The following is an 18,498-nucleotide window of genomic DNA, read 5'->3' as shown; positions in this document are numbered from 1 at the left end:
GACAAAGCAGAGTGGCCAGACGGTAGTGGACCGGTCAGGGCATTGGGCCCACGACGACAACGATAGGGACGCGGCAGGGTAGAGCGGCCAGGCCAAATGGCCCCCAGCGTCCTACCGAGCGTGGCGGTGCACGTGTCTGCGTGCGTGCGTTAGACTGCTAATGCTGCGACGTCGAATGCCCAAGGCACGGTGACTGCGCCCACACGATGAAATCGGCCGGGAACGTGCCATGCACGCTTTTTAAAGTGTCCTAAAAATCCAAATCATTGATTCAATCGCCAAACCACCTATGCTATACTTAATAGGGCATGTTGGGCTACTAAAACAAGCCCTAATACCACACCACTCAACCCAATTACTCTACAAAAATTGCCAAACATTGCTTTGTCAAACCTTTTTTCAGTCTTATAAATTTGACCAAGTCTTGATCGGATTTGCGTCAAATTCGATTTCCAAGCTATTAGACCAGTTAGCTAGTGAATTCATTTTTTGACCGCAGGTATTTCATCGTCATCTACAAAGTTTATACTTCTAACTTTATTAAAGTTCCGTATATACGTTCTATAGTGTTTTCGTTCAATAAAAATTCGCGAACATCCTTACTTGATAATTTCATAAGTCAAGAACAACCTTACGTTATGCATTTCCGTTGGTCGTTTTAAGTTATGAAAATTGATCTACACACGGAAATGATTTACACATACATTAACATATAAACATGATGCTCATGACATGTTTTAGCAAATGAGTTGCAGTGTAACACTGAGGGTGTTACATATGCTTAGGTTTTGGTAGCGTGAGTAACCTGCCGTTACTCACAATACATGATTATTATAATTACTCTCATGATAAAAATTATAAAATAAAAATGAAGACCAGACAGGGATATGGTATGGGTATTGGTGGGTGTAACGAGTCCCACGGCCATGGGGCTTAGCTTTGGTATACTATTTTCCCTATCCGTGTCGATTAAAGACTATTCGTTGCTGTGGATGGTAGTCTGGTCATAGACTTATTATCCTAAGCATATACTTGCTTATGGGAGCGGGAAGGCTCGTTACGCTCTTGTCGTGGGTTCCGGCTCTTTTTAGACCGACTGATTAGAGGCGGGGAAAGCTGAAGGTCTAAGCACCATATTGAGACCGGGTCTCAAGTGTGGAGGCTTGGAGTCCAAGTTTAGACAGGGACCTGGACCCCGTGACAGGAATGGAATAGGTTGGTCTTGTTTGTGCCTAGGGTACAAATTGAGCGTGTGTTTGGAGTACCCAGCTAGGATACATTGGTTCATGAATCGTCGTTTCCATGAGACGGTACGACTTGGCTATGGTCTAGTACCGTAGTAAGAACTGGAATATGAAAGATGGTAAATTGGTTCTGATTGCTCAATCCTTGCTTGAAAGTAGAACATGTGCTTACCTAGAATGGTTAGCTAATAAAGTAATCATGACTGCTAATTAAACTTGATCTTAAGGACTTACTTCTAGTAATGCTTTTCGTAAACAAAAATAAAACAGCAAACCCATATTGCATATCATACCCCTTGAAGTCAGAAAACTATTCCCACTAGTCGGGTAAGTCTTGCGAGTATATTGTGTACTCAGGGTTTATTTTACCCTATTACAGGTGCAGCTTAAGGAGTAGCTCTTGTGTGAAGGATTCTTCTGGTGGGCACAAACGGATCCTTGTATCGTTTCCACTAGATGATTATTACATTTTTCCGTTGTTTAATTTCACATTCTGAACTCTGGTACTGTAATAAATTATTTTCAATACTCTATGTTGTATGAAATGGACTAAGTATTGTAAGCTCGTACTCATTATTGGATTCTGGAGGTAAAACATGGATTGATTCGAGTTCTCCCGTGGGGTGTGCTCCTATCCGATGTAGCTAACTTTTGGGGTGCTTAGTGTCTAGTGGAAGACGAGCGCCTCCAAAAGCATGTTATTTCATGCGGTTCTACCACAGGTTGCCACCTCCTAGATGGCTTGGTGGTGGTCTATGTCGAAGCACGCAAGAAGCTTGTGTGGTGCTCTGGAGAAGTGATTGTGAGGGGTATTGTGCTCACCCCGCGGGAGCCACGAAGAGCAACTTTAGTTGAGCGTGTCATGGAGTTACCCTCACTTGGTCTGTGAGGTTCTTGCGGTGCCCAACGTGTGGGCTTGGAGTGGTGCCAATTAGCCGCCGAATCACCAAGTGAACGGTCGACACAACGGGGACTAGCGTGTTGGCAAGCATGTGAATCTCGGGATAAAAATCATCGTGTCATCCTTGTCTTCCTGTTGGTTTGCATCCTTATTACACAAGCTTGTATTTACTTTCATTTACATTATGCTTGTGTAGTTGCTCTTATAATTAGCTAGTTTGTGTAGCTTGCTAGTTACCTTCTTCCTTGTGTAGCATAGAAGTAGCTCCCTTGCGCAACTAATTTGGCTTGAGTGACCTTGTTAATTGCCTTGCTTAGTTTGTGTAGCTAAGTAATTTTGCGCTCTCTAATTTGGCTTGTGTAGCCTTGTTATTGAGCATTGCTAATGAGCTTAGGAGCTTTGTGCTTTTGCTTACTAGAATTGTGTCAGAGCTCCCCCATTGTTTAAAGTACTAGTTGCATAGGTTTGTGTGACCTTGCTTCTAGAATTGGTTAGGTGAACTCTAACTAGTCTGACATCTTTGTTGCCTAATTAGGATCTTTTTAAGGTGCTTGAGAACTGAGATAGAGAGGTGTAGTCTTAGCTAGACCGATAGTTTTGATTCTGCATTTGTTTCGGTTAGCCGGTGAGTTTAAGTTTTAGTAAGGGCTATTCACCCCCCTCTAGTCTGCCATCTCGACCCTACACATAGTATCAAAGCTAGGTGTCTCATTTGTGGTCTTCACTAACCTGAGAGGATGGCGTCTAGTGGGCTAGATAATTGTGACTCACACATTTTTGATGGCACACACTTTGCACGGTGAAAAACCATATGACTGATCATTTTCATGCAAAGGGACCTAAATTTTGATGGATGGTTATGAATGGCATTTCTCATGTGCTAGATCATAAAAATATCACCAAACCTCAAATGGTTTGCTTTGAACTCGATGCACATGCTTATTGCTTTATAATGGATGCTTTGAGTTTGAAGGTGTTTTATAGGGTGGATTGCAAAGGAACCGCACATGAGTTGTGGGAAGCAATCAACCGACTCTATGGTGACTCCTCAAGTAATGATGACCAAGTAAAGGAGGATGATACCAAGGAGGAGACACATGAGTGTGTTGAGCATGACCACAATTTGGTGATTGTGGAAGATTGCTTCACCTTATGGTCAAGTGACGATGACAACGACGATCGATCTACCACAAGTTCACTTGACAAGATGGATGGTGATGCCCTAAGTGATACAAATGTTGATTCTACCTCAATCACACTTGGTGATGGTGATGATGATGATGGTTCATCCTCGGGCCATGATTGTGATGCTACAACAAGCCCATCCACTACACCATGTTGCTCCATGTCACAAGATGACACCAAGGTATCCAATGCTAATGTGGCTGATCATGTTGATTCATATGATGAATTTGTTAGTAGACTTGCTAGCATGACCATGTCTTTAGAAAATGAGAAAGCTAAAACATTAAAATTGAAAAATGAAAACTCACTAGAAAACTCAGCGCGGCTTTGCCGCGCCATCCTTGGAGTTTACCGGCGTAGTTTTTTTTATACCATTATTATTGCAAAAGGTTAGCTACGAGATCACCCATTAGTAATATATGAGGATTTTGATGTTGAGCTAAGTTGTAGTGGAGTCATGGTTAATATTTACAGCAATAGCACAATTAGGAGTTCAGATATTTCCTCAAAATATGACTCTGTGCCTTGCTTGATCCAAGTGTGTTGTACCTAAATTTGCATGCACATATATACGTTGATATGCAGCAATGTTATCATATAAATGTTCCCAGTAGCAACTCCATCTATGGGATACAATTCAATATAGCAATGCATCAATACTTTTAAGTGCTAATGGTCATATAGAAGTTTTGTAAGTTTGTAGTTTTACAGGAGAACAATATTTTCTGAAACTAAGCATATCTCACAGATATTGTCATAAAAGCTGAGGCCATGTATAAGTATGCATCGCTAAGTTTCTTTCAGTGACCCAGCACAAAAATGTCTTGTATAACGTTTAATGAATGATGAGATCCATAGGCTGCAGCAGCAGCCTGGAAAGAGGGAAAACAAAAACAAATTGATACTATTTAAATGTACATGGATGGAAGGATAATTATGCATTGGAGAAAATATTTGTGCTCTGCCCATAGAAACCAAAATGATTAGAGAAATAGAGTAAGATCGTGTGTGCTCCTTCGCTTCAACACATTTCTATTTTACAAAGAGAACATGCTTTCTCCCCCATCTATCTGCCAAATGTAGCTCCGAAGTCTGGAATTTTTATTTATCTTAATACTAGATACTTATTAAAGGAACATAGTGAAGGACATAACTCTCCTCAAATATCAAAATCTAGTATCAGTGGCAAGTCGTTACTATGAAAAAAATCATTGATAAACACATTTATCATTAAAGATAATAAAGAGGAGTTTACTAAACACCATTAGTTAATCTTTCATATTCATACATAACTACTCAGTTCGGGGAAAAGAACTAAATTTGACATATAAAAAAAGAACCACACGCATTGAGACTGAAACAACTATTGTCTTGTTCCAGTGGCATACCTGATTGTGAACAACTACCAATTCCTGTTAGGAACTTACATACCAAATCACTAAATTCTAAAAAGGACGTATCCACTTAAATAATTTTGTTGTAGATACCTGCAAGTCATCACACATCGGAAGAACAATAGTCGCACTTAAATAATTTCGTTTCTAACTGATTTGATCTTCCAAGTTCTGGCGGTATGGGCCCAACTAATCTGTGATGTGTAAGGATCCTGAATGAAGTAGTAGTTGGATGGTTTTGCTAATTTGATGACATACTGAAATGCCATGCTCTAATATTTGAAAAATGCCATTCTATAAAATTTTTAATCAGAGCAGGCGATAAATACAAGACATGTCATTCCAGTTTGATGAAATGAAGTAAGCCACTGCACATCTTCGAACTTCTACCAGTGATATGAATTTTAAATTGCCATATATGTACATGTATAGTTAGTACACATGGGATACGACTATTTCAGTAAATACTGGCACTTATCTGCATTGTGATTATTATCTCGATCGATGCAATCCTGCATGATAGAAAGACAACAGAATATTCATGTTTAAGCTCATGGGTTGCTGATCAAATAATATCAGAAACGCTAATTATTCAGTGGCTCAATGGCCTATCTTCTTCCAGTGCAACAGGAGGCAGATCACCATCTAAACAATCAATGTAACAAATTAGATACAGATAAGGTAAGAATCATGCTCCGTCTAATCAACAGATGATGCATTATGTGAGTTGCACCTCTGTGATGGTAGCAAAACATACTTTATGCTTTCAAACATCAGATTTACTAGAGCAAAGTTGTGTAGCAACAGGACTAACTATACTTCAGTAAAACACAAAATCTGTTGCTTCCTGGCAGATTACTCATATTGCAATTACGTCAGTGCAACAATCTAAAGACACACAAGCACTGAGCAGAAGGAAATAGTAGTTGACAAAAATTGAGCTGAGAGGTTACTTCAAATTAAGTTACCAAGGACATGGATGTCGGTTTGAGAAGCTTTCATGATTGAATTAATCATCACACCATGCTCGCCAATAACACTTGCTGCTTGTTCACTTGGTGCAAGAATCCGCCTCACAATCACACTATTGGATCCCACATCTAAAGAGTCATCGTTAATAGTTTGCTGATATACTCTTAGTAGGGCATCATGGCTGGAGGTACTGGCTCATCAAGCTGCTCCCTTCCAAAAATGATTACCTTGGAGGAATTTCATCGAGCAGCAGTTGGCCATCGTCCATGGACACCACTCTGGCCGCTGAGGAGCTAGACACCACTCCGACGCGAACTCTTCCATGAGCAGGGGTCTGTAGGCGGTGTGGTAAGGGCCGACGTCGCAAGCCGTGGCTGAGGAAGAAGGAGGGGCCGTCGGCCGAGGGAGGTGCGCGGAGAGAGACATTGGCAGCACAGAAAGCGGAGGGCGGAGGGGACGACTAGCTGGAGACCGGAACATTCTCGTTGCTCGCGACTTGCAAGGCGACTGCGACACCGCCGCGGCTGCGACTGCGAGGAGTGGGGAGCGGCGATCTCGATCTGGGGATGCGAGGAGTATGACGAGCTGCCGCTTGCCATGGCCCATGCGCCGCGGCCGAGGAGGCGACCGTGAGGGCGCCGAGAGCTGCGGCGCGTGGGCAGGCCAGCGTACGAAGGAAGGGGCGGTAGACAGCGGTGGACAGCAAGCGAAAGCGGAGAGCAAGAGGACGAGCGGGCTCGCGACGTTTCGCGACTGATTGGGTTCGCGGCTTAACAGGTATGGAGCCGCTTTGACCCAGATCGAACGGTTCAGCTCGCGTTCTGGTTAGATCCAACGGTTATCGGGCGACGTGGCCCGATCCACTGCCCGTCTTTCGAAAGCAGCATTCCTATGTAGAGATTTCTAAAGAATTCATGTGAAGAATATAAATACTTACTCGATGTTCTTAAAGCTTTATATGATGAGATAAAATTAACTCACGAGGGACTTCTTGTGTCTCATGCAGAATTATTGGAACAACATGCTACCCTCATTAAAGTGTTTTCAAAGAAACTTAAAAATAATGAGAGCTCATCACATGGGTCAAATAATGAATTGCAACATGTGACTAACTCTTATGATGTAGGGAAGAAGCATATATGCACCTCTTGTGATGATTTATTAGAAATGACATGCTCTTCACATACAGATGCTTGTTCTACATCTATGTCTTGTGAGACTAACCTTTTGAAGGAGAACAATGAGCTCAAAAGAAAAATAAAGAAATTGAGCAACAAATTAGAGAGCATATATTGACAAATCAAAGAAAGTATGGTGACAAAAGTGGCCTTGGATTCAACAAGAGCAAGACGAAGGAGGAAAGAAAAAGAGAAAGAAAGATGAAGAAGCAAAAGAAAGAGAAGCTATTTCATTTCATGTGCTTCAAATGCCATGAAATGAGACATCTTGTAAATGGTTGTTCCAATGAAAAAAAGCTCAAGTTGAAGAAAGAAGAAGAGAGGCTAAAGCATGCCAAATGCTTCAAGTGCCGCACATAGGGTCATCTCACCTCTATATGTCCAACCAAGCAATTGGTGAAGCAACACGTGAAGTCTTAACCAAAGCCACTAGTTGAGCAAGAAAAGAAGCCCCAAGTGCATGACAAGTCCAACCATAAAGATGGTGGTGATTCGGGAATAAAGAAGAAGAAGACAAGAAGGGGTGGAAGAGCAAGGCATTCAATGCTTATTGAAGATACCAAGATGATGAGCAAGAATCAAAAAGAGAAGAGAGATTTAGCTCACATCAAGTGCCATGCATGTGAAGAATTGAGCCACCTAGCTTCGGGTTGTCCAAACAAGCTTGAGAAGAAGGCTCAAGCAAATAAAGAGAAAAAAAACAATGAGAAGCAACATATGAGTAAGAAAGAAAATGGTCAATCATAGAGTTTGCTATTCATGCCGAAAAAGGGGACACATGGCTAATTCATATCCTCTAGGTAACACTCCTAAGCCCATTTCAATTGATAATGATTCTATGCTTAGGAAGGATGGTGATGGTACCTCTATGATTGCTATTGCAAAACATTCCGCTACTCATACTAAGGCTATACCTAAGTATGTTGCACCTAACTTGGGAGGACCCAAACTTGTTTGGGTACCATCAAAAAATGGATAAATGTGTGTAGGTACCACGACATTAGAGGCTTGATTCAATGAAATTCTTATTGTTTATCATATGTTGAGTCAAGTATTGAAGCTTAGCGCTATTCCTATCCCAATGGCAAGTTAAATTGAGTAAAGTCCAAGTGCTACAACATACAAGTGCATATTGTCAAGTTATGAATGATTTATTGTCTATAATTGGAAAAAAGTCTACTTAACCCCCCCCACCTTTCATACTTGGTCTACTTCACCCCCCAACTATGAAACCGTCTGTTTTACCCCCTGAACTTTCTAAAACCGTCTATTTTACCCCCTGGGCGGTTTTCAGCGGCGGTTTTGCTACAGTACGAGTACGAAATTTATCTATAACTAAGTTATACATAGTCCAATGAGTATGAAATTTTTACTATAGTTCAAGCATACAATAATTAGCGTACCATAAAAATTTCACCACAATTGGACCATAGAAGCTGCAGCTGTGAATTATTCCAATTAATTATAGACAAAATTAGATTTTTCAATTAATCTAAAGGTACAAAAAAAAATTGTACTAAAGCATACCGTATTATATATTCACTGTGTAGATCTACTCATGTGGAGTCCAATAAAATTAGATTTTTCATTTTATTATTTTTCTATGATTTTTCAAAAATTCACCGAAAATAAATAAAAAAAAGAAAATTCAAACCACCATTACTGTAGCAAACCGCTGCTGAAAACCGCCCAGGGGGTAAAATAGACGGTTTTAGAAAGTCAGCGGCCCAGGGGGTAAAATAGACGGTTTTAGAAAGTTCAGGGGGGTAAAACAGGCGGTTTCATAGTTGGAGGTGAAGTAGACCAAGTATGAAAGGTTGGGGGGTTAAGTAGACTTTTTTCGCTATAATTGGTGGCTTGTAAATATTGGAGTTGAAGCTTGCTATTGGATGATCATGGACTACCAAGGTATATTTCTTATTGATCAAATTTATTTGGGTGCATATGAGTTGATTGAATTAGATAAATATGCATATGTTGCTTGCTATGAGATGTTTGAATGGATTAAATGCTTAGTAATCAAGTTTGAGTGATTTGAGTTGGATAAGTTTATGAGATGACTTTTAGTAAGTAGATTGAATGGATATATGTCTTGTGAAAGTATTTAAATAAGTTTATTTCAAGGTTGATTCATATTTATTGAAGTATAGATCAAATGATTAAAATATGTCATTTGTTAAAAATCTGAGCTAGCTGAGATCAAGTCTGAGTTTGAGTGATCAAATCTATTTGGATTGGCTTAAAATTTGGTATGAATGCTCTAAGCTTATTGTAGTAAGTTTTGTATAAATTTCATAAGAATTGGATAATAAATTCTTTGATTTTGGAGTAGATCTTGTTAGCTATACTGTAGTAGTTTTTAGCATGTAGCAGTGTTGGAAGATGTGAAATCTGATAGCAATCTAGAAGTCAAATAAAGCCTAAATTTTTACAGCTTATATATCACTTAGTGAAGTACATATCCACCAAAATTTTGTGGTATTTGGATTTGAACATTGGGAGATATAGATTTTTCATTGAAGGGTACAAAATCTGCTAGAAAAGTGAGAATTATTGGATTGATCGAGAGTCACTTTGATTGAAAGGTCCTCAAGTTGGAAACATGATTATAAATGGTTGAGGTACCTAAGTTTGGTTTTGGATTGATCTAGAAGGATGACAAGCAAAGAGTACAAGGCTATTTGATCATGGAGTGTACTTGGCACACATTTAGTACTAAAATGGAAAGATCAAGATCAAACTCAAGATGAAGATGAGGTTTAAATTCTAGTGACAATTGGAAAATCATTTGATAGAAAGAAAATGACTTAAACAAGTAGAAAGAAACAGACTTAAAGAAGAAGGATTCAAAGTTATTCATCAAGTTAAGTCCATCACTTCGATCAATCAATCAAAGTCTTTTCAAGTGAGTGTTAAGAATGATTCTTTGAAGAGAGATTACTTCTCCCTATGTGTAGGGGCTTGCCGTCTTTTGTAGGTAAACCAAGTGTGGTACTTAGAAGGCTAACATGAAAGTGGTAATCTAAGGGACATTTGAGATGCTTAGTTGAAGCAATCAAAAGGATTGATCAAGAAAGCAAGCAACACCCAAAAGAGAGCTAATCATTGGAATTTAAGTAGTTTCTCACATTGAGCGCTCTCATGCAAGCAATGAAGAAATAAAGAAGCAAGCCAACCATAACAAAAGTTAGTGCACTTGATCATAAGTGGTTCTCATTACATATGAGTGAAGAATGGATTTCAAATATTGATATTGGTCTTCACCAAGTTATAAATTGGACTTCACATTGCTATTAGAGAAACTTATTGGAAACTAATGACTATCATCTACTCCAAGATAAGGTATCATTGTAATGTACATGATTATTTTTCATCGCTTACTAGTATGCGGTTAGTGCATATAGTACATGCCTATTAGGATCATGCCTGGCAAATGAAAAACTTTAAATTCATAGCCTATCACTATTGCTTGAATGATTAGTTGAATCTAGTAGTAGTGTATGAGTTTGTTCATGAGCTAGTGAACCCCAAGTACTTGATTTAATTTGGATTGCCAACAAGTGACAAGTATAACCTTGATAAGATAACCGCTTAATGTGTGAAGAAGCTTAGAGAGAGTTCAAACTGGGCTTGGAAGCTTAGACAAATCAATATAGTTCAAGTCAAACATAGAAGCTCATGAAGATGACAAATGTTCAAGAAATGGTTATAATTGATAAATCCTACTAGTGGTTCCATGATTGTTCTTACACGTGGTATATCTAGTTATCACTTTGTTACAAATAATATTCATATAAGTGGTATCTAGCACATCAAATGGTGGTTCCATAAGTGATCCTCAACTTTAAGTGATCATCAAGAGAGAAAAGTTCCCTCACATACAGGAGCTCAAGATTATCAAGTGGATGACCCAAGCTATGACATAGGGGGAGGTGTCCCACCAATTGGTATCAAGGTCAAAGATCCTATATGAGGTACTACTAGTGGTGTCATTCCAATATTTAGAAGTGTCCATAAAAATGCAAGATTCAAGTATCAGCCATCTACCCTAATGCAATCCTTTGTATCAATAAGAAGCACACCTTTTATGAAAATTGATGACAAAGGGGGAGAAGTTGGAACAAAGATATGTAAATGCATCATGGGGAAAAGTAGAAGTTGGACATGGATAAAGAGGGAGCACACAAGTAGGGGAGTAAGCTCATGAACTTGATTGGTTGCATTTGATATGTGCATATTCATGTGCTTGCTTGCATTGCATAAGTTCTAAATTTGATATGCATGCTTGTGTGGTATATGCTAGTTGTAGAATTTAATTGATGAAATAAAAACTAGCATGCATAGGATTATAGCTAGACACTTGGTTTGTTTTCAAAGTATTACTAGTACCTTGCTTCTAATGTTGATCTCATAGGGTATCTAGTACTTTTGTTTCTAGGTGGTATCTATCTAACTATGGTGCTGAGGATGAACTTAAAGGTGCAACTTCAATTGGTATCACACTTCAAAGGTTAATTCTTTACACTTAGTATCATTTGGTAGTAATTACTCTCCCAAAATTCCAATCTATGCATATGTGCAAGCTTCAAACCAAACACTCTAGCACATATATAGGGGAAGCTAATACTATGAATTCGGGTTTGTGGTACTTGTCCAAAATCATTTACACAATGTAAAATTGCTTGGGCAAGCAACTCAAATCTATTTGAGCTTAATTTCCATATCTTTGTAGAGTTATCATCAATTACCAAAAAGGGAGAGATTGAAAGGTCCTTGTTTGGTTTTTTTAATTGAGTGACAACCTAGGTGGACTAATGTGTTTAAATGTGAGATACATAGGTGATTAGTCCACAGGTACACTTATGTGAGAATCTCATGCCATAGAGGTGAAATGGCTTGGATATGTTGCAAAGCTCACACATGTGATGAAGGAGCTCATTGCATATGAGACATGACATTGAGTCATGTGACTAAGGAGGAGAAGATCAAAACAAGACTTGGCAGTTGCAAGCATGAAGGGCAAGTTGGAGTCTTTGGAGTGATGGACCGCATGGCAGTGAAGCTTGAGTAAGACTTGGCGCCGATGGACGAAGGCAACGGTGAAAAGCAAATGAGGTCAAGATCGATGAGCCAACAAGGTCACGTGATGATATGAAGTGGATCATATCATTTGTTGATCAAGGTTGGTGCATGTGTTGCATCAACATTGGAGGAGATGGAATGGAATGCGCAAGGTAAAGGTATAACCTATAGGGCATTTCATTTCACCAGTCATATGTGTGTAGAGAAGTTTATGACCAGGTTTAGGATAGATGGCCTCGAGTGATCTAACTTTTCATCATTACTAGGATCGAGTGGCATGGTGAATTGAGTGACTCATCTTTTGGGAAATGTTTGTAAAAAGCTAACACACATGCACAAGATGGTGAACACTCGGTGGTGTTGGCATATTTGCAAAGGAGAAGTTGTTGGAGTTGTTTTGGATGAAGTTGGAGAATAAAAGGAGAAGAAAAGAGCAAGTTTGGGTTGTTCGAGGGTCAGAAAACGCAACCAAACTTGTAGCCAACACTACAAGGTTTTACCCCTGATGCAACGGCCTAAAAGCGTTGCAATATACCAAAAATAGTTGCGATAGGCAAAATTGCAACACTTTTTTTTTTGTTGGCAGGCGTTGCCATAGTAACTGTGGCAAAAGGTTTGCCCAACAACTCATTTTGGTGTTGCAATAGGTTTTGCCCTATTGCTACACCAAGGAGTGTTGTTGCAACGCCATATAGTGTTGCAACCCATAGTATAGGCAACCATGGTGGATGTTGCAATAGTTACTATTGCAACACACCCGATGTTGCCAGAAATACCTATTGCCACGTACCCAAAGCATGGCAATAGGTGCACTAGCAACGATATTGGGTGTTGCAATAGACCTTATTGCCACGCATCAATAGCATTGCAATAGATGGACCCTCTATTGCCCTGCTATCTCGGTGGTTGCTATAGGTGGAACCGTCTATTGCCACAATAAATATTTGGTTGCTAGAGGTAGCCGCTCTATTGCAACGATCAATACTGGTTGCTATAGGTGGAACTGTCTATTGCCACAGTAAATATTTGGTTGCTAGAGGTAGCCTCTCTATTGCAACACTAAACATTGTGGTTGCTATAGGTGCCTCCGTCTATTGCCACGGTAAATGTTTGGTTGCTAGAGGTTGCCTCTCTATTGCAACGATCAATACTGGTTGCTATTGTTGGACCCTCTATTGCCACGCTAACTATTGTGTTGCTACAGTTTGGAGACTCTATTGCAACGCCCACTATTTCGTTGGTACGATGTTTTTTGCAACACCGTTTGTTTGTTGCTATATCATATATTGCAACGCCAAATTATTTTGTCGATAGTCCATATTGCAACGCTCTGTTTGCTTCAAACAATAATTGCATGCCGAACAATATATGATGAAAGAAGCATTTAGACATCCATTAAACCAAAATATGCTTTGTTCGTACAACTCATTAATGAAACCACATCCAATGTCTAACTTAGTTGATAACACACGCACAACAACTGAAACACATAAGGTATCTGACGCACAGTAGCTACTTTGAACAATTCAAAATGTAATAAGCTATGTGTAGCACTGTAGCAAAGGTTGGCTTGACATTGACCGTCCATCATCAGTTGTGCGCTCCACTCAAACTCTATCTTGCTCCTGAAACAATCATTAACATTGGTATATTCAGCAAATAGAAACTTAGTATTTAGCTAAGTATCATTTCACTTTACAGTAACAGGAACTAGGCAACTGAATCTAAATCAAAAATATTCACAGGTAGTGGAGTCAAAAATTACCTGTGCTTTGCCAGCTTGTTGATTCCTTTTGGATAATGCTCATTTCTTAGCCGCAGCATCCCTCAGTGCTTTAGTAGTAGTAAAACTAACTGTTGTATCCCCTCCTTTGTTTTGGCTAGTTTGAGTCTTATTCGTAGCACTATTTCTAGTTGTGCGACCATTACTTGTACATGCCGCTGTTGTAGCTTTGAGTTGTGTTTGTGGTGGGATGCTATCTTGGTTTTCCTGCAAATCAATAGATGGAGGGAAAATTATGCCTCATACTAAGGACTATCACATGACAACATTAAACACTCTTCAGTTCTCAAACTACATGCTGATGTGATATTTCTTCACTTTCTGTATTTACATTTTCTTCATCCATGTTTGTTGTAGCAGCAACCTCTGCATTTTGTCCCCCATCTTTGTTAGCCTGCATTTCAATTTTGGTCAGAAAAATCATGAGTGGAGTTTGAAACTACAAAAATGATGCATGGTTTGTAGCCGACTATTACCTGTTGTATTGATGCTTGTACATGTGTTGCTTGCATCATTGCCATAAACTCTTGCCTAAGAGCTTCTCTATCGGCCTCCCTTGCCTTCATCATTTGTTCCATCTAACGCCTATGTTCTTCCCTTTTGGCTTCCCTTTTAGCCTCTTGAGATACTAATCTCTCTTGTAGCTTTGAAAATGCTTCGGCTAGTGCCGATTCCTAACACACTTGGTACTAGTAATCCTTAGACAGTAGTTGCCTTTTGGTTGGGTATTTTGTCAAGTATCCATTAGCATAGATCTTGGTTGATTTGCAGTTTCTTGTTTCCTGGTAGGCTGACTGGAAAATCTTATTTTGCTCCACGTCTGAGATGATGAGTGCTTCTCCATCTGTTTCCCTCTCCGAAATTTTGCTGCATGCATTATCCTAACAAAGGACGATAGTTGAAGTAGTTAATTGAAAATGATTTTGTAGGCGGTCACTTTGCATCAGTTAATAAGGTTTGTACAAACTATTATATACTCACATAGACATCCCTAGATTCTTGGCTTGTCCATTGCCCATTCTTACTGTGAGTGATCATGAAAAGCTCCAAATCATTTGGCTCATCACCAGTTATTGGGTCCCTCTAATTAGGCAAGAATGTATCAAATTAGCGATATGTCAAAAGGTAAGGAAGCATGGTCATGTGCTTCTGAAGCTATTACCTTCTCAAAGCCACACTAAGAAAAAGTCTTTGATCCTGCCCGATGGTGTACCTTTACATTCTGCCGATTCCAAGAATTCTTGCAACTAACCCTCTACACAAGAAATTGATTATAAAAAAATATTACAATGTACCGAAACATAGCCTTTATTTCATCAAGTGCAAATGGCAAGAATATAGTAAAGGTCATCAAACCTGAAAACGTGTCTTGCCAAAATACAAAACCAGATAGTGCCATTCAACAATGTCCAACTCTTCTGGCTTATGTCTCATTCTCTCCTCATAGGTGGTGTATGCCCTGTACGTAGCACTTAATGTTGCTCACCATCCTTTGTAACGCTCATTAGTGATAGTCCATATTTTTTCATGTTTTCTTTGTTATTCTCAATGTCCCACTTATGATGTTCAACATATAAAACATAAATTCTAGGTCACTTCTTAACTAATTTGGTAACAAAACTGTGTATGCTAGAAAAAACAAATCAAAAACTTACCATCATATCAGATACTATTGAATATTTGACATCTTAGTTGATATCCTTCCATGTTCTTACCCCAATGAGTGGTGCTTTTTTCCTTGTGTACACTACTATTTCATCAGTAAATGTGCGTGCGTTCTCACCTATAGCTCCTCCATGTGTAGAGAATTGGACTTTAAGCTTCTGACTGCCCTGCTTGGATCTCTTGTGGCTGGCTGCCAATCCTTTCATAGTACCTCATGCCTTCCTCTTTTGGGAGCCTTGTCCATCGAAACAATATACATTGCAAGAGATTAAACAAAATCATTTACATAGGGAAAACTGAACTAAACATCAAAATAAAATCACAATAAGCATCACTTACTATCTCCATGTGTTTTCTCACGCCGAGCATGTGATGGCTGGTTCAGAGGTGGTGTTGGATTGCTATCTTGACTTGAATTTAGTAAAACTATCTGATTTGTATGGTTGTCATATGCACCTGTAGACAATAGGTCATAAGTGTAAACTATAAATGTATTGCGAAGGACTAATAATAAGTTGGTTGACATTTTGGGAAAAGAAGGTATATATTACTAATTTGATCTAGTTGTCCTTGCACCCTTAACCATTCTTTGTAAGTCTTGACTGTGTCATCCCTATATATATCTTCAAAATCTATGAAAGCCATGCTGCTATTAGTGATCTGGCCATTGCAATATAATATAATATAGCAATTCATAATAGGGCAGCAACATAACTTACCCATGCCTTGGCCTTGTCTATGCATATTTTTAAGACACACCTTGTAATCATCAAGTGACTCATCTATGGAATGTTCACTATTTGATGCCACAGTTCTTGGCAATTTAATGGGTGTTATGTCCATAGTTCACTCTGTTATTTGATCCCTTGACAATACTAATCTGACCTCCCTCTCCTCTGCATTACTTGATATAATTGCATTTGCATCGACATCATATTTGATCTCGTTTAGTGTTGCTACAGAGTTACCACTTCTCCTCTTGTAGTACAAGTAGTCCCTGGTACCATACCCCAAATTTGATTTCATTGTTATTAAGTTACCAAACGTGAGGTCATCCCTGGCTATTGTATACTGAGCAAATTGTTGTCCCCCCAGTGCCCCCTTGCAAGTGAAAGAAACAGTCCATGTTTGTTCTGAGCTGTCACAGAATGTAATGAGAAACATAAGCACACCCTAAACAATATTTAAAGAAGGAACAACTTGAGAATGGCAAACAATAATGTGTCCTTCATATTATTGAAGCATCTCACTACCGTTTATTGAAGGATCTCACTATTATTGAAGTATTTTGTCAAATTCTAAGATAGACATTGTGCTGTTACCTGTCATCGTCCTGAGTGGAATGCTGGAGGTTTTCTTATGATTGGCTGCCATCACCTCCATCTTCATCGGCAGGAGGTGTCGCCGTCCTAGACGAAGGTGTTTGAAAAAGCAACATCGTCACCCTAGGTCTGGACAGTGAAGTAGGTGTTGGTGTGTTGAATGCAGATGATGTCGATTGAGTCTCCATTGATGCAATCTGTAGTCCAGCTACATTGAACAAGTAAACTACATAGACACACAGGTACATGCATTACTCTTTCGTAAGTGAAAAGTGAATAGATCAATGGCTTTAGGGTTACCGTAACTCTGATGAAGAGGAAGTCCGGGAGTCCTTGAGGTTTGAGCATCAGCGGTGGGGAGGCACATTGCGGTGGCCTCCGGGTGCGGCATGTCCTGCACCGGCGCCCCTCCAATGACGACGCGACAACAAAGACAAGTGGCGGCGGCGGGTGTAGATCGGAACCGAGTTGGAGGAGGGAAAGGAAAGAATTGGAGGAGATGGGGAGGATAATGAGGAAGTGGGGAGGTTAAGATTCACTTTGTTCACATAATGGGCGGGGTATTAGGCGATAAATGGCTGCATGCGGGCGCCAAGCCAATTTTCAGCAAAAAAAACAAAAAAAATAAGTGGGAAAAGGGTGTGCCACTGACATGAGAGACCCACTTATCGGCGCCGGGTTCATGGTGTTCATCTTTTTTTATTTTGATTCATTATAAAAATATTAAACGTGTTTAGACTTTGCATTTGTTGTCCAAATCAGGTGAATCTTTTTTCCAATTTCTCGGAAAACTTTTTCCTTTCACGTGGTTTTATTTGCATTGTGTTACTCAACCCCTTGTATTAACATTTTGTCATTTGCTTTACTATTTATGTACTCTACAATATTAATGAATAGACCTTTTCTAATGTGTCCAAGGTACCAGGGGCTTATGAATAGGCAAGTTGGAATCTTGTTTGATCAAATGTGTATCATATAGGTGTATCATATATATGGCATATCATAGGTGTATCATGTTCAATGTCACCTTCTTTGCCTTGAGGTGATTTCATGTGGGAGCTAAGACAATGTTTCAGTGCAAATTGGTAATCGATGTCCTCAAGGATAGGATTTATCGCACAAACCATCTTTTTGCAGCGTGACATCTTTACCTAGGTTTGGGTTCGTGACACCAAGATACACTTATCTTTGTATTTGTACTTGTGATAAACCAAGTTAGTGATACACACTTACCTTTGTATTTGTGATAGCATCCACTTCCTCATGCACATTGTGTTAGGACTTAAGAAAATATATATTGGAATTGTATAAACCTAAATTGGCAAAAAAATTAGTACTATAAAACTTGTAAATTAAAAATGAAGGAATATAAATTGAAAGAAAATGCAAAAAAAATGTGTTAGGTGTATCATATATATGGCATATCATATAGGTGTATCATGTTAATGTCACCTTCTTTGCCTTGAGGTGATTTCATGTGGGAGCTAAGACAATGTTTCAGTGCAAATTGGTAATTGATGTCCTTAAGGACAGGATTTATCGCACAAACCATCTTTGTGTAGTGTGACATCTTTACCTAGGTTTGGGTTCATGACACCAAGATACACTTATCTTTGTATTTGTATTTGTGATAAACCAAGTTAGTGATATACACTTACCTTTGTATTTGTGATAGCATCCACTCCCTCATGCACATTGTGTTAGGACTTAAGAAAATATATATTGGAATTGTATAAACCTAAATTGGCAAAAAATTAGGACTAAAAAACTTG

At 39.2% G+C, this 18,498-nt stretch overlaps 1 long non-coding RNA gene across 1 annotated transcript; it reads right to left on the bottom strand.

Moving 5' to 3' along the window:
* Window positions 1–13,754: 13,754 nt before the first annotated feature.
* Window positions 13,755–14,284, bottom strand: LOC136474130 (uncharacterized). The gene is made up of 3 exons (XR_010762848.1): window positions 14,216–14,284; window positions 14,035–14,133; window positions 13,755–13,946 (listed from the first exon to the last, which is right to left on the bottom strand). It is a non-coding gene; the product is annotated as an uncharacterized lncRNA (long non-coding RNA).
* Between the last annotated feature and the right edge of the window lie 4,214 nt (window positions 14,285–18,498).

Source organism: Miscanthus floridulus, chromosome 8 (assembly GCF_019320115.1).
Source record: "Miscanthus floridulus cultivar M001 chromosome 8, ASM1932011v1, whole genome shotgun sequence".
Taxonomy (NCBI): Eukaryota; Viridiplantae; Streptophyta; class Magnoliopsida; order Poales; family Poaceae; genus Miscanthus; species Miscanthus floridulus.
The sequence above is the reverse complement of the archived record's forward strand: the minus strand, read 5'-3'. Positions and strand labels throughout refer to the sequence as shown.